Here is a 15,379-nt window from a genome sequence, read left to right on the forward strand (position 1 = left end):
GAAATGAAATGAAATGAAATGAAATGAAATGAAATGAAATGAAATGAAATGAAATGAAATGAAATGAAATAAATGAAATGAAAAAGAAATGCACAATGTTGGCTTCATCTTGGGTATTCTTAATCAGCCCACATTTGAGTAAGATCTCCAGGTAATTTATTTGCAGTTTACAGTTTGAGAAGCACTGCTCTAAGGCTAATAACTACAACTGAAAGTCCCTCTAGACCAAACAACCTTATATCTGAAATCAACTAAGGTCAATATAGTTTTTGAGATTTATAAGAGTGAAGACTGATTAACATTAATCCAGAACAGTTCTTCATTGGCAAGACTCTCTTATTTGCTTGATCTGAGCATCAGGCACTATTTTTATAAGAAAAATTAGCAATTTTACATATTTACAATGAAGAAAAATATTTTTAAATCTTACAAAAATACTAAATGTTAATTAGACCAATGAATTTCACTTTTAGCTCTTGATAATGCTGTTAACACAATAAATATATTTTTTTATTCTCACACAAGGTATTTTAACTATTATAGGATAAACTCCAATCTTAGTGTTTGAGTAAATGATCAGATAAACCAGGATATGATAACATAATAACATAAATTTACGAAATATACAATTTAGCCATCATAAATTTAAAAATGATGATAGTTCATCTTGGGTTCCTCTTTTGCTTCTCCATTAGAGAATTTATTTGTCAGGTTTGAGTTGTAAGTACTCACTTTCACAGAAAATTAAATTTCCATTTAAAAATGTCTTACTGGTAAGGTATCTTTGTCACTCATTTACTAGATATTCTTGGGTAAGATGTGTTTCTATGTATTAACTGCCAAATGTTTTCACATTTAAAATATATAATTATATAATAATTACCAATCAGGTATATATACAAAATTAAAAATTTTAATATACTGTTCATTTCCCACTTGCAACCCATTATACTCAAACACAGTTCCACTAGAAATTAAGCACACTTTTTAGGCAGATTTTAATGTGTACTAACATAAAGAGTGCTAAAACAAAAATTCTCTATGATATGGTAAACATGTATTATTTCAAAAAAATCCTGGGAATTCTTTTATTTTGAAAAGGCTTTAGAGGTACCTTCTTGAATGGAACATTTTGCTGGTGTTTCATTGTCACTCAGTCTAAAAAGACTGAAGTAAAGAAATGCTTTGAATTAAAGAGAAAGTGATGCAACTAAACAACACTGCATGAGGTCTGTGTGTGCATAATGAAAGATGAAAATGATGGTATCAGAGAGCATGCAACTACTATATAAGATAAAGAGGACACTGAGGGTAGTTTAAGAATTTTTCCCTATGATATTGAGTCCCTTGGCTCCCAACCCTACCATATTCCTTGAGAGTCTTACATATATTTAATGTGAACTTAACAACTGACCTTATATAATTCAGTAGTGGGTTTGTGACAGCACATCACAAACTTGTTAACCAACTTGTTGGAGCATCTCAAAGAAACACATTGTTAAGAACTCTATCCAGATAGGGCAAATGACATGGAAGTGTCATATGTTCAATACACATAATTTAACTAAGCCACCGAACATTTTAAAGCCACCCTTCAGCATTCAAGATGTCCTTACACAGGCACATTTTGAGCTGTTTATCCTTTAGGAAGTGCTGACTCCAATGCTCTCACTTAGAGAATTTTGTTTTGACATAATCACTTCTGGTTGATGTGTCCTTAGATACCATGCCATGATCCAACTGCACACAATGCTATCCATTCCAGCTGATTGGTTTTTGCTAACCTTTGTCACAACCTTGAATGGTTGATTTTAACCAAGAATGGGCTCACTGCACCGAATGCTATTAGATCTCAGCTTCATAGAGTTACTATTCTCAGCCTTGGGAAAGAAAATTTTTGGCTAAGGCAGCTAAAATCTGGAAACCTGTATTAATGATTCCTTTTCTACAGATGTAACTTGTTTTTTTACAGTGATCATGGAAATATTACTAGTAAAATAATAAAAATATTTTTCATTTACGTTACACTTAGAATTTACAGAGGACTTTACAAATATGCAATATAAATCAAGGGTGAAAAGTTAATTAAGTATCCTCACAGTTTATCTTATTGTATACCTTTTATCTTTCCTAATTTTTTTCCAGTCTCTCTTACTAACTACTTATCTATTGTTTAATTAAAGAAATGTTTTTCTCGAGTTCTAGCTTGGGGCAAGTCTTCCTGCCGTCAGTGTTGAGAAATATAGCAAACCAGTGTTAATTTTAAGTGATGCAAGTTGCACAAGGTAAGATTTCAAATGATAAAAGTTAAATAACTAAAACAGCATATATTATAAACCTTTATAGTCACGAACCTTTTCAGATAGATGAATGTACATAATACGTGCAACAACATGGATGGAATTGGAGGGTATTATGCTAAGTGAAATAAGTCAGTCAGAGAAAGACAGATATATGATTTCACTCATATGTGGAATTTGAGAAACTTAACAGATGACCATAGGGGAAGGGAAGAAAAAATAAGATACAAACAGAGAGGGAGGCAAACCAGAAGAGACTCTTAAATACAAAGAACAAACTTTTTGATGGGGGTGGAGGGTTGGGGGATAAGGAATATGGGTGATGGGCATTGAGGAGGGCACTTGTTGGGATGAGCACTGGGAGTTGTATGTGACAAATCATGGGAATCTACCCCTAAAGTCAAGAGCACACTGTTTGTTAGCTAACTTGACAAAAAAAAAACCCACATAAGACAGTATTTTTATATATTCATAACATATAAAATATATTTATGAATATATAAATACATAATATATAAAATGTATAGAGAAATATATAAAATATATAATATGTATATAGAATATAAACCTAATAGATTTATTGAATGTTTATGTATAAACACCCATGTTACATAGAACAAGGACGTGAAAATGAGTACAAATGAGACTGCAGGAAGACTTGCCCCAGACTAGAACCTGAGCACCTCCTCTTGAGGGACATATATGCTACTATGGTTACTGATTTGAGACTGCTAGACTCAGGAAATCGTCTTTTCCTTTTCTTAAAATATCTAATGGCTATAGGAAATAAAACTTTATGGGTGTCATAGATATACCTGTTGTAAGTCTTCATAGGCTAATTAATATATTAAAAGGAGTAAGCACTTTTATAGTAATACCACGTGCCAGGAACCATTCTAAGTGTTTTACAGATATGAAATCCCCATAATTCCCATAATCCCCATAGTGAGATTATGTGGGTACCACTGTTTTCCCTTTATCACAGGTGAGGAAGAGAGGCATAGAAAAGTTAAATAAATGGTCCATGGTTACATGGCTAGAGCAGAGCCAGGTTAGAAAAGCAGGTTTTTATACTCTTTATAAGGGTACATACCATCTCTTGACTTTATTATAATGCCCTTGACACTACTAGAATCTCCAAAGATTTCTTGACTCAGAAAATGGACATTTATTGAGTAAACAAGTGGTAGCCACAGACATGCCTGTCACTCCCAGAGAAGCCCAGGAACTACCACCCAAATGATTCTTATCTGGGGGGAAACATAATGGTACCTGAGCTGCTACTTATTGTGAGTAAATTCTGTATATAGATTTTTTTTTCAAATTCCAAAGTTCATGAAGTAAAGAGAAATAATAGAAGAAATTCTTAGTGGTTAAGAAAAAAAAAAGTTTGTGAAAACTGGTTAATGTGAAGGTGACTGGCTTACTTATTTTGGAGAAACTATTATATAATTTGACTACTGATACCCATTTTGGATATAAAGACAATGTATGCCAGGGGGGAAAAATGAAGACTGTGTTTCTTTTCACTTAAGAGAAAAGAGATAGAATAGAGTGCTTCAAGCTCCAAGTGCTTGAAGATTCTGTAGTGTGGCACTGGGAGATGGAAATTGCAGGCTTATTCTAGGGACAAATTTGACAGGGGATAAAAATGCAACTAGCAGATATGGAAAGTGGTAACAGCAGAATAGATTCTTATCTCATTTTCTCAAGCTCTTCCTTAAATTGTTCCCCCAAAGAACATTTAATTCAAGCTCAGAGACCCAGAAAGCTATCTTATCTTGTTTGAAAACTGACTTTCACAAGTAAAGTAATCAGTTCTGACCTTAAAACACTAAGCTACTAGTCTAAATTATGAGAAAATCTGACTTCATTTAAGTCTGTCATTTTCTTTGAAATATTTTCTTTGGTAATTTAGCATTCAACTTCCTTGACTCTCCTCTCATGCAGAGTCATGCAGGGATCATTTTATTAGCTATTCCTCATTTCATACCCATAAAACTCCTGCATACTTCACTCGCCTTCTGTTGTCCCCCTTCAAATTTGAACAATGTTCTTTCCTTAGATAGACCCATGTCCACATGGAGTTTCATTCCAACCTCCTGGAATGAGAAAATATCCTTAACTGATGGATGTGTTCAGACTTTTTATGCTGTCAAACATTATCCAGATGGTGTCAGTGATAACAGTTCCATAAACTGTAACTTTTAACAATCTCCAGTTTGAAATATGTAAGCACTGCCTCCCAGCATGCACAAATTACAAAAGATCTTACCTTAACAGATATATGATTATGTTTAAGACTGATACACTCCTTCACGTATGAAGCAAATGTATTTTCCTTGGAAAATTCAAGAACATATATGAAAGATTATTAAAAAAAATCACATATACAAAAAATTGTGTGGCCTATTTATTTAAACATAAAGAAAGGAGGAAGGAGGGAGAAAGGAATGGAAGAAGAAGAAAGAAATCTGTACCCCCCAAAAATTATTTGTAATGACTAGCCAAATATGTTCCCACCATATGAGATACATACATACAAAGTGGTTGGAATAAAGTACAGAATAGCAAAGGTAGTTATTTAATTTGCTTACGATGTTTGATTATGTATTTAATCAATTGTACTTTTACTTCTTCTGGCCTAAGATACCATAAAGAAAAATATTTATCTTTTCTGCTTCATCTGAACTTACTATAGGTTTATCATAAACACTCATGTTCCCTAAGGCAAGATAAGAAACAACGCACTCCTCAGACATACACACACACTATCAAAATACCATAATCATAATTCAAGTTATTTGAACAAATTTGGTTCATGGCATGTTAGAACTATAGGTGACTCTGTATATATTGCCCTATCTTTATTTCTAATGAACATTTTTTCCCTTAAATCCTTCAATCTATTCAGGTAGTTGCAAAGCATCTGGGAAAATTGATGCAATACATAGAATGACTTAGTTTGAAAAATTCTTACGTAAGATCCAAAATCTTTGACTGAACAGATTGTTCTCTATGATATGAGGCTAGGAACAGATGATTAAAATTTTATACATATGAATATGTTCACACACATAATGATTAATCATATTTATATATGGCATACACATAGACACATACATTCATTTATAATGTTCAAAGTGGTGATTAATGGGTATTAAATGCTTCAAATGAAGTTTCTTAACACCCTATGAAGATATATTAAATTAAATAATATGATTTTAAATCACATATTATGAAAATAAGTGTTGCTTTAACTTTTATTGAAAGCCAACCAGAACTTTAAGTGGACACTCATACAAAGACACTCTTGTGATAGCATTATGGACCTGAAGGGTACTTTACTTTTGGCAAACATTTTCCATGCCAGCCGCAGAACACACTATTTCAATTACCTCTTTCCCCTTAGATTTTTCACTGAATTTGATAAAAAGACCTCAAAATCCTAGTCCCAATAGCTTTCCTCTCTTCCACAACCCAGTATGACACTAATTTGGTTGTTTGCCCTGGTAACAGTGTTAACCTTTTGGATATCACTGAATTCTAAACTATGAGAATCTAGTGATTGGTGCTTAGATGGAGAGTTTTATAATGTGGAAACACTTTGAAGAGCAACCAGCTATATAATATAAGACTGAATTCCATCATATCAATATACAAAGTGGAAACCTCAATTGAGAGACTTTAGGGATATTAATTAAAAATCAGGCTTCTAAAAACACTAATCATTTAATTGTATATATGAGCAGGAAAAATGAAACTTAGGAATAAACCTTGTACCACAGGAATACCAATATATTTCTAAGGGAAGCATTAGAGAAGAAAAAAAAGTGAGATTTTTTTTTTCTCTATGCTCACATTAACATTTAGAGGCTTAGTGCTTTTTTTTTTTCCCACAGATTTCTTTTTTACTTTTTTTTTTTTAAGTTTCTTTATTTATTTTGAAAGAGAGAGAAAGAAAGAGCAAGTGAGGGAAGGGCAGAGAGAGGGAGAAAGAATCCTAAGCAGGTTCTGCTCTGTCAGCACAGAGCCCAATGCAGGGCTCAAACCCATAAATTGTGAGACCATACCTGAACCGATCAAGAGTCAGACGCAAAACTGACTGAGACACCCGGGCACCTGTTTTTTGTTTGTTTTTTTTTTTTTTTTTCTTTTTTTTTTTTTTTTTATAGATTTCTTAGCTAAGAATATACAACTTTTATGAACTTCCTTAAAAGATTTTAAAAAATGATACACAGATATTCTAACAATGCAAAGTGAAAACATTCAAGTTGAAATTCCAATTTGTGACAACACAATCTCAAAAAGACAAAATTGGAACAGGAGGAAAACAACATAAATAACACTGCTTTTAAACTCTGTGGTTGGCTTTATATTTCAAACATTAAAAGTATATGCTATCTTGGTTTGAAGACTCCATGATCAATAATGAATAAAGTCTGAACAAGCTGAGGAATATTTAGCTTCATGTTAAGCCCTGTTCACCTTCTCTGGACCATTTCACACCTCAAAGTCTTAATTGAATAAATATCTCCTGTACTTAATGACTATGAAATTAAGTTCAAAAATGGTATTCATTAACTTATTTTTATGTAGTCATTTGCCCTATGGTAAGTATTATTTGAAAATATAAGGTATCTGGATTTATGTGATTCTCAGTCATTTCTCACTGTCATAATGTCTATATTAAGTAATTCTAATTATGCCCAATTTATCATTTTAAAAGAAACACAAGTTATACACAATTATGTTTAGCGCCTAAAAACAGGAATATTTTAAGGTTTTAATTTTAAAAGTCTATAATAAATTGACTTTAAAAATTTAGAAGTTTAGTATTCCCTTCAATTTCAGTTTATATTATCTTCTATTTTGTGTGTTTCAGCCACTTTATTTTCTTTTTTTTTTTTTTAATTTTTTTTTCAACGTTTATTTATTTTTGGGACAGAGAGAGACAGAGCATGAACGGGGGAGGGGCAGAGAGAGAGGGAGACACAGAATCGGAAACAGGCTCCAGGCTCTGAGCCATCAGCCCAGAGCCCGACGCGGGGCTCGAACTCACGGACCGCAAGATCATGACCTGGCTGAAGTCGGACGCCTAACCGACTGCGCCACCCAGGCGCCCCAGCCACTTTATTTTCTAAAATGTAATAGCACTGATCATAGATAGATGTATGAATACCTTTAGTTTTGTGAGGACTCTTTCATTCTAAGCAACCAATTTTATAAATATTTTATCTCTCAATTGATACACTAGTTACTAGAATTAAATTAACCACATGGATTTTAAGACCAGGCAATCTAGAGGATGGGATACACTTTAATAACAATAAAAAAGACACATCTAGAAGAAAACAGACTTTTTACCATCTGTTTTTGATCTGTTTCAAGGAATATGTAGTTAAGAAATAAAATAAATTAGGATGACAGTAAAAATAAGTATAGACTCTAGAAAGATATAATGACTTATACACTTCAATCCAAGAGATAGAGTGATCTAGTATTGAGGCTAAGAAAATGCTCTTTGGAGTCTAACATCTGAGTTTGATTCTTCATTCTGCAACTTTCTCTTTGTTCAAGTTATTTTACCTTTCTGAGACTTAATATGATCATGTTTCTCTTTAGATTATTCATAATACCCATGCTTTGGCAGTAAATGCTACTATTGTGTTATTAGGAAAGATTTGCAAGTCCATCCAGTATCAACCGGAACCTAGGCTTACACCATTTAATTTTATCTGTTTTGACCACAGAAGGAGCTGAGAAGTACCTGCCTTCTCGTGCATGTTCATCACTTCCCCCTTCTAAGGTGTTCTCTACATTTTATTCCTATTGTGGGTTTCCTACCTCAGCAGCATCTTCTGATTGATTGTCCACTTCTGCCTTCTCATTTTTATGATAGAAATCTGAAGCTGAAAATATCTCTGAAAATCAGCAACTTTATCTTGCTGTTCCTTTAAAACCTGAAGAAAACAAAAAAAAACCACTATGATATCAAGAGAAAAAAAATACTCTTTTTACACTAATACTTAACAGCTTTTGACTAGAAGAAAGTATTTGTTTAATCTTCTCATGTATCAAGTCTATGTTATATTTTTAACTACTGGCATTTACCAACTACCATGGGGAAACATTGGCAGCAGGCCCTGGTACCCACCATTCTATTCTCTGTTTTTATAAGTTCAATTTTTTCAAGAGTCACACATAAGTGATACCACATAGTACAGTATGTGTCTTTCTCTGTCTAGCTTATTTCACTTAGCATAATGCCTGCTAGGTTCATTCATGTTACCATAAATGTTAAGATTTCCTTCTCATTTATGGCTTCATAATATTCCATTGCATGTATGCATGTCTGTGTGTATCATATTCTCTTGATTCATTTATTCATAAATGGACATATAAGTTGTTTCTGTGTCTTGGCTATTGCGAATAATGCAGCAATGAGAATAAGAGGGCGTATTTTTAAGCTATTGATTTTGTTTCCTTTGGATATATATTCAGAAGTAGAATTGGTGGATCATATGGTAGTTCTACTGTTAATTTTTGGAGGAGCCTCCATACTGTTTTCCATAATGGCTGTACCAATATGCACTGTACACCATACAAGGGTTCCCTTTTCTCAACATCCTCACCAACATTTGTTATCTCTTGTCCATTTGAGATTAGCCATCTTCACAGGTGTAAGGTGATACCTCATTATGGTTTTGATTTCTATTTCCCTGATGATTGATGATGTTGAGCACCTTCTCATGTATTTGATGGCCACTGGAAAAATACATAAGAAACTTATACCTCTCACTAGAGAAAAAAAACAAACAACTAAAAAATGTGCAAAGGACTTAAATTGACTGATACTATTTTAATCTGAAAATTGAAACCCTCTTGATGGTTAATGCCTAAATACTGACTGTCTCTCGAAAGTTCTTCTAATATCTCCCACTTCGATACTCTTCACAGAGGTGCTATACTGATTCTTAAGTTTCTCTTCAGCTAACCTCTTCTTGCTAATGTCCCACATAGTCTATTCCTCTTTGGATCATGCCATCCTGGCTCAAGCTTGGCTAAATTACTCAACATCCTCTTAATCTAAGGGAAAACTCTTATCTTTTCCACCAAACACTGGAAATAAGAACCATCCCCTATGGAGCCCTCTCTCTATGTTCTGCTTCCCAGATAATATCATCCAGACTATTTCTTTTCCAGGGAGAGTCAGGTATGAGTTTCTATACTTTCATGATTTTTAGATGGTTCCTTGAAGCCTATTCACATGGCTTAACTTGAAAAGGAGCACATCCTCCCCATCTCCCCCAAGAAACGAGAGAGGAAAAGCACAGCCCTCCAAAATTTTCCTCAAGGAAATCCTATTCACTGGTCCTGACTCATTAGTTTACCAGGCCTCCTCTTATATATAAGCTGGACTTGGTGATGGGTTAAGTGTTGCAAAACCAATTTGGGCCACTTTCCAACAAATTCTGCATAGAAGGTCTAGCACCTCTGTAAAATGTGTGGGCACTTAACACCCATTGTACTCTGCTTTCAGCGCTAGCCAGGAAACAGCAGGAAAAGTCTCTCTTACTGACCTGCTACAGTTATATAAAGGCAGCTGACGGAGTAGATGTTTCCTATTTGGGCTAAGATCCTACTCCCTTAGAAGAAACATCAAGCTGACCAAATTTGAACTAAGTGTTTATGCACTATATTAATCTTGATAACTTTTTAAACTCAATCCACAAGTATTTACTATCTACACATATTCAGCAAGCACCAGGAGATATTCTTAATAATTTAAGTAGAAGAGACCATCGTTTTCTCTAAAGCAATACTTCTAAAATTTATGTATGTTAATAAGAAGAAAATAAAGATATAGCATTTGTTGTATGAAAATACATGCTGAAATAGCAAACAGTTATAGTCTTCAAAATTGGATGGGATATGTATACATGTGGGTACATGAAGAATTCACAAAGAGTATGCAAAAAGGAATATTTTAAAGGAATACATTTTTAAAATCTTCGACTCTCTTATGTACACATAGCCAAAACTTATCTGCCCAAGAAGGAAGATGTAGTTTAGTTTTTCTCCATTTCCCAACTTCCATTCATATTTCTTTTCTTTTCTGACTTAGATCATATTTCCTGCCTCTTAGATTTTACTATCTTACATCATTCTGGGTGATAAAAACTCCAGAATAAGAAAAAATAGCAATGATTTTCACAATGTAGCTTTTGATTTTGAAAAACTAAATGATTCTGATGAATTGATAATAAATAATAAATATTTTTTCAGTTCAGAGGTTTCCAATTATTTGAATTCAACAAAATTTAAAAGAACACATAAGTGAGTTACCGTCTAATAACATATTAAATAGTTTTGACGACAGATCACTATTGGTTTTAAGCAAATGATTGAAAGGAGGTTGAATAATGCAGACATTGCCATTATTCCTTTAATTCTCACCAATCCATTTCTGTGAACAAAGTTTATCAGAGCTTACATACATTAAAAGAAAAATAGTGGGGTGCTAGGTGGCTTAGTCAGTAGAGGGTCCAGCTCTTGATTTTGGCTCAGGTCTTGATCTCAGGGTTTGTGAGATGGAATACCACAATTAGAAACTGGATATTTGGAAACTGTCTCTCTCTCTCTCTGTCTCTACCCATCCCTGTTCATGCTCTCATTATTAAAGTAAATAAACATTTAATACCAAGAAAAAAAGAAAAATTAGATAAAAGAAAAAATAGAATTGATGCTTAATACTATCTCATTCTAACAAGTAATATAACTTATCAACAGAAATATGAGCTAATTATAAAAAGTCAGTGTAACTTATTAGCATGTGTATTTTAGAAAATTTTCCTTTTAATGTTTAATAAGTATTAAAATTAATATTTTATATTTATATACCATTATATGCATTTATATTTATATATATTACATATAATATTATACATGAGCAGGTTTAAAATGTTGATTTATCAAGTTATTAACAGCAAAATTATCTGTAAAACAAAAAAAAATGTCCATCAGTAGGAATTTAAAATAAACTGTGGTACAGCTATACATAGGAATACATGCAGCTACGAAAAGAAAGTGAGAAAACCTCTAATGACTGATATGAGTGATTTCCAGGACCTATTACTTTGTCAGTCTAAATAATGCACTCTCACCAAAGATATCCACATCCCAATCATCAGAACCTTTAAGTATTACCATACACGGATAAAGATAATTTGCAAATATGACTAAAATAAGGATCTTGATATGGATTATCCAGCTGGACCTTGAATGTAACTTCAGTTATCTTTGGAAAAAGGAGCCAAAGGTGACACCTGGGTGGCTCAGTTGGTTAAGCATCTGACTCATGGTTTTGGCTCAGGTCATGATCTCACAGTTTCATGAGTCTGAGTCCCACATTGGGCTCTGCGATGACAGCACGGGACCTGCTTGGGATTCTCTGCCTCCCTCTCTCTCTGCTGCTCCCCTACTTGTGCTGTCTCTCTCAAATAAATAAACTTAAAAAAAAAAAAAAAGAAAAGAAAAGAACCAAAGGAAGATGTGATGACAAAAGAGAAGGCAATATTAAGATGGAAGAAGATAATGGAGTGGTTTGCCTACCCACCAGGGAATACCAAAGCAATCTCCAGAAGCTGGAAGAGCAAGAAATAGATTTAGAGGGAATTAGTCCAGCAAACACCTTGAATTTAGACCTGAAAGACTGATTTAGACTTTTAACCTCCAGAATTATATACGGTAATACATTTATGTTTTTTATGCCATAAACAAATTTCTGGTAATTTGTTACAACAACAATTAGGAAATGAATACCATTGTTAAAAGATAAAAATCAATACATTTTATATAGTATGCTCTATTTTATGAAAGAATAGCTGAGAGCAGAAGAACTTATTTTGATGTTTGCCTGTATATACCTAAAAGACACTAGAATTATACCAAGAAACTAATAAAAGTGGTTATCTGTTGGTTACAGGTATAGAAACCAGACTTATCAATGCTTGCCTTATTATACAGTATTTTGATCTTGAACCAAATGAAAGTATAACCTATTTAAGACAAAACAAATAATAAATCAATACATATAGGGGAGGAGTTAAGATGGGAGAGCAGCATGGAAATCCTGAGCTTGTCTCATCCATGAAATGCAGCTAGATCAGCACCAAACTGCTTGAAACACCTAAGAAATTCATCTGAGGATTAACACCACAATCTGCATCACTTGAGCCACAGAACTCAGCAGGTTTGCAGTGTGGAGAGGTAAAAGGGTGGGGGGGGGGGGAGAAAAGCCACAGAGGGTAGGGAGCTGTTTTGGCAGAGAGAACAGAGAAAGAGAAAGGGGAAGAGTACAGGCATAAGGATCCTGCAAGAAAAGCACTTTCCTGGAAGTGGCTGGAGAGAAAGAGTGAGAAAAAGTGAAAACACTTGCAGGGGACTGAACAAGTAATTTGTTCCCCAAAATCATTGGTGGGAAGAAAGGAGAGGGTTTCAATACTATCAGGATTCTATAAATAGTGGAATGCAGAGTATGAAGTTTCGGAGTTCAGTGTTTGGCGGTGCTCTGGTGAGGAAGCAGGGTGAATCCCCAGGAGCAGACAGCAGGGTCTGAAGGGTCCATGTGCCACAAGGGGAGAAGCAGTTCCTCTGCTTCAAGTGCATTTGGTAGAGGCCATACAGCCTCCCCACAGGCAAAGGTACCAGAAGACCTCAGAGAGCAGCCACATTTGCTGGTATTGGGAAAAAAAGATGCCAGAGTGTGGTGAAACCTGGTGTGGTCTGTGTGTTGTGATTTGCCATAATTTCTGAACCTCTGCTGCCACTGCATGATCACACAAACATTTTCTGGGGCAAGCCAGCATCTGGCCATTGCTCAGTGAGACTCTCCCCCAGAGAGTCGGTGGGGGTCCAAGTTGCAGAGGTCTCTGAAGTTTGGGGTTTTGAAACACAACCCCACCTGAGATAAAACTCCCAGGCAGGGAGGTGCTGCCTGGAGGGCAGATGGCTTGGACAGAAACAGGGTCAAAGGCAGGGAGTGTAGAGAGGCCTGAGAAAAAGGAGGGGTGCTGGATCGTGGGTCAATGAGAGCACAAAGTTCCTGTACCAGAAACTAGGGAGCCAGGCGAAGACATTTCCATCTCTCCCAGGGACATGCATGTGTGCATGCGCATGCATGCCACAATGACCCACCCCAGTAAGCTAAGCAGTGCCACCTAGTGAAGAACAGAGCCATTACACCCATTCCCGCCCAACTGCATCCTCCAGGCACACCCCCTAGAAGACCAGCACAAGTCACTTCATCTGCTTAGGTTACCAACTATAGAAGGCTTCATAGTTTCAGTTCTAGGGGAATTGGATGTTCTAGTTACTGGATGTAACTTCATTCGGGTTTCATTCTGTTTGCTGGTTATTTGTTCATTTTCTTTGCTTCTGTTTTCACTTAGATTTTTTTCCTTTTTTCTTTCTTTGTGTTCTTCCTCTTTCTTGGATACAGAAAGAGGAAACTTTTAGTTATTTTTTACTTTATTTTTATTTAAAAAATTTTTTGTTCTATATCATTTTCTTTATTTCACTTTATTATATTACATAGTTTTTTTTAATTTTTAATATTTTTCTTACCTTTTTTCCTCTTTTCTTTTCCTTTTTCCTATATTCTACCAAGCTTCTTTCAACAAGCAGACCAAAACACACCTAGGATCTAGTTTCCTTTATTTGATATTTTTGCATTGTTTTTATATTTTTTAATTTTAATTTTTTATTTCATTAATTGTTTTCTTCCTCCAAAACGACAAAATGAAGGAATTCACCCCAAAAGAAAGAATAGGAAGAAATGACAGCCAGGGGCTTAATCAACACAGATATAAGCAAGATGTCTGAAGTAGAAATTATAATTTAGAAATAGATGGGGCGCCTGGGTGGCTCAGTCGATTGAGCATCCGACTTCAGCTCAGGTCATGATCTCACGGTCTGTGAGTTCGAGCCCCACGTTGGGCTCTGTGTTGACAGTTTGGAGCCTGGAGCCTGCTTCAGATTCTGTGTCTCCCTCTCTCTCTGCACCTCTCCTGCTCACTCTCATGCTCTGTCTCTGTCTCTGTCTCTCTCTCAAAAATAAATAAACATTAAAAATTTTTTTTAAAAAAGCAAGAGAACACATATTGGATCACAAATCATCTCTCAACAATGGGATGATTGAGATCATACCTTGCATATTTTCAGGCCACAATGTTATGAAACTTAAAATCAACCACAGGAAACAATTTAGAAAGACCCTGAATACTTGGAGATTAAAGAACATAGTACTAAAGAATGAATGGGTTAACCAAGAAGTTAAAGAGGAAATTAAAAAGTACATGGAAGCCAATGAAAATGAAAACATGACAGCCCAAAACCTCCAAGATGCAGCAAAGGCAGTCATAAGAGGGAGGTATATAGCAATCCAGGCTTTCCTAAAGAAGGAAGAAAGGTCTCAAAGACACAACCTAGCCTCACATCTATAAGAGCTTGAAAAGAACAGTGAATAAAGCCCCAAGCCAGCAGAAGACAGGAAATAATAAATAATAGAGCAGAAATGAATAAGAAAAACAAACCAAACAAAACACACACACACAACAACAACAAAACCCAGTAGAACAGGTCAATGAGTCTAGGAGCTGGTTCTTTGTAAGAACTAACAAAATTGATAAAACTCTAGATGGATTGATCACAAAGAAAAAGGAAAGGATGGACCAAAATAAATAAAATCAAGAAAGAAAGAGGATCTATCACAATCAACAATGCAGAAATACAACCATAAGAGAGAATTATGAGCAACTATATGCCAATAAATTGGGAAATCTGAAAGTAATGGACAAATTCCCAGAAACATATAAACAACCAAAGTTGAAACAGGAAGAAATAGAAAATTTGCACATACCCATAACCCATAAAGAAATTGAGTCAGTAATCAAAAAATATACCAACAAACAAGAATCCAGGGCTGGATGGCTTTCCAGGGGAATTCTACCAAACATTTACAGAAGACTTAACACCTATTCTTTTGAAGCTGCTCCAAAAAATAGAAATGGAAGGAA

The sequence above is a fragment of the Herpailurus yagouaroundi genome, unplaced genomic scaffold, assembly GCF_014898765.1.
Source record: "Herpailurus yagouaroundi ecotype Mexico unplaced genomic scaffold, PumYag 29, whole genome shotgun sequence".
NCBI classification, from domain to species: Eukaryota; Metazoa; Chordata; class Mammalia; order Carnivora; family Felidae; genus Herpailurus; species Herpailurus yagouaroundi.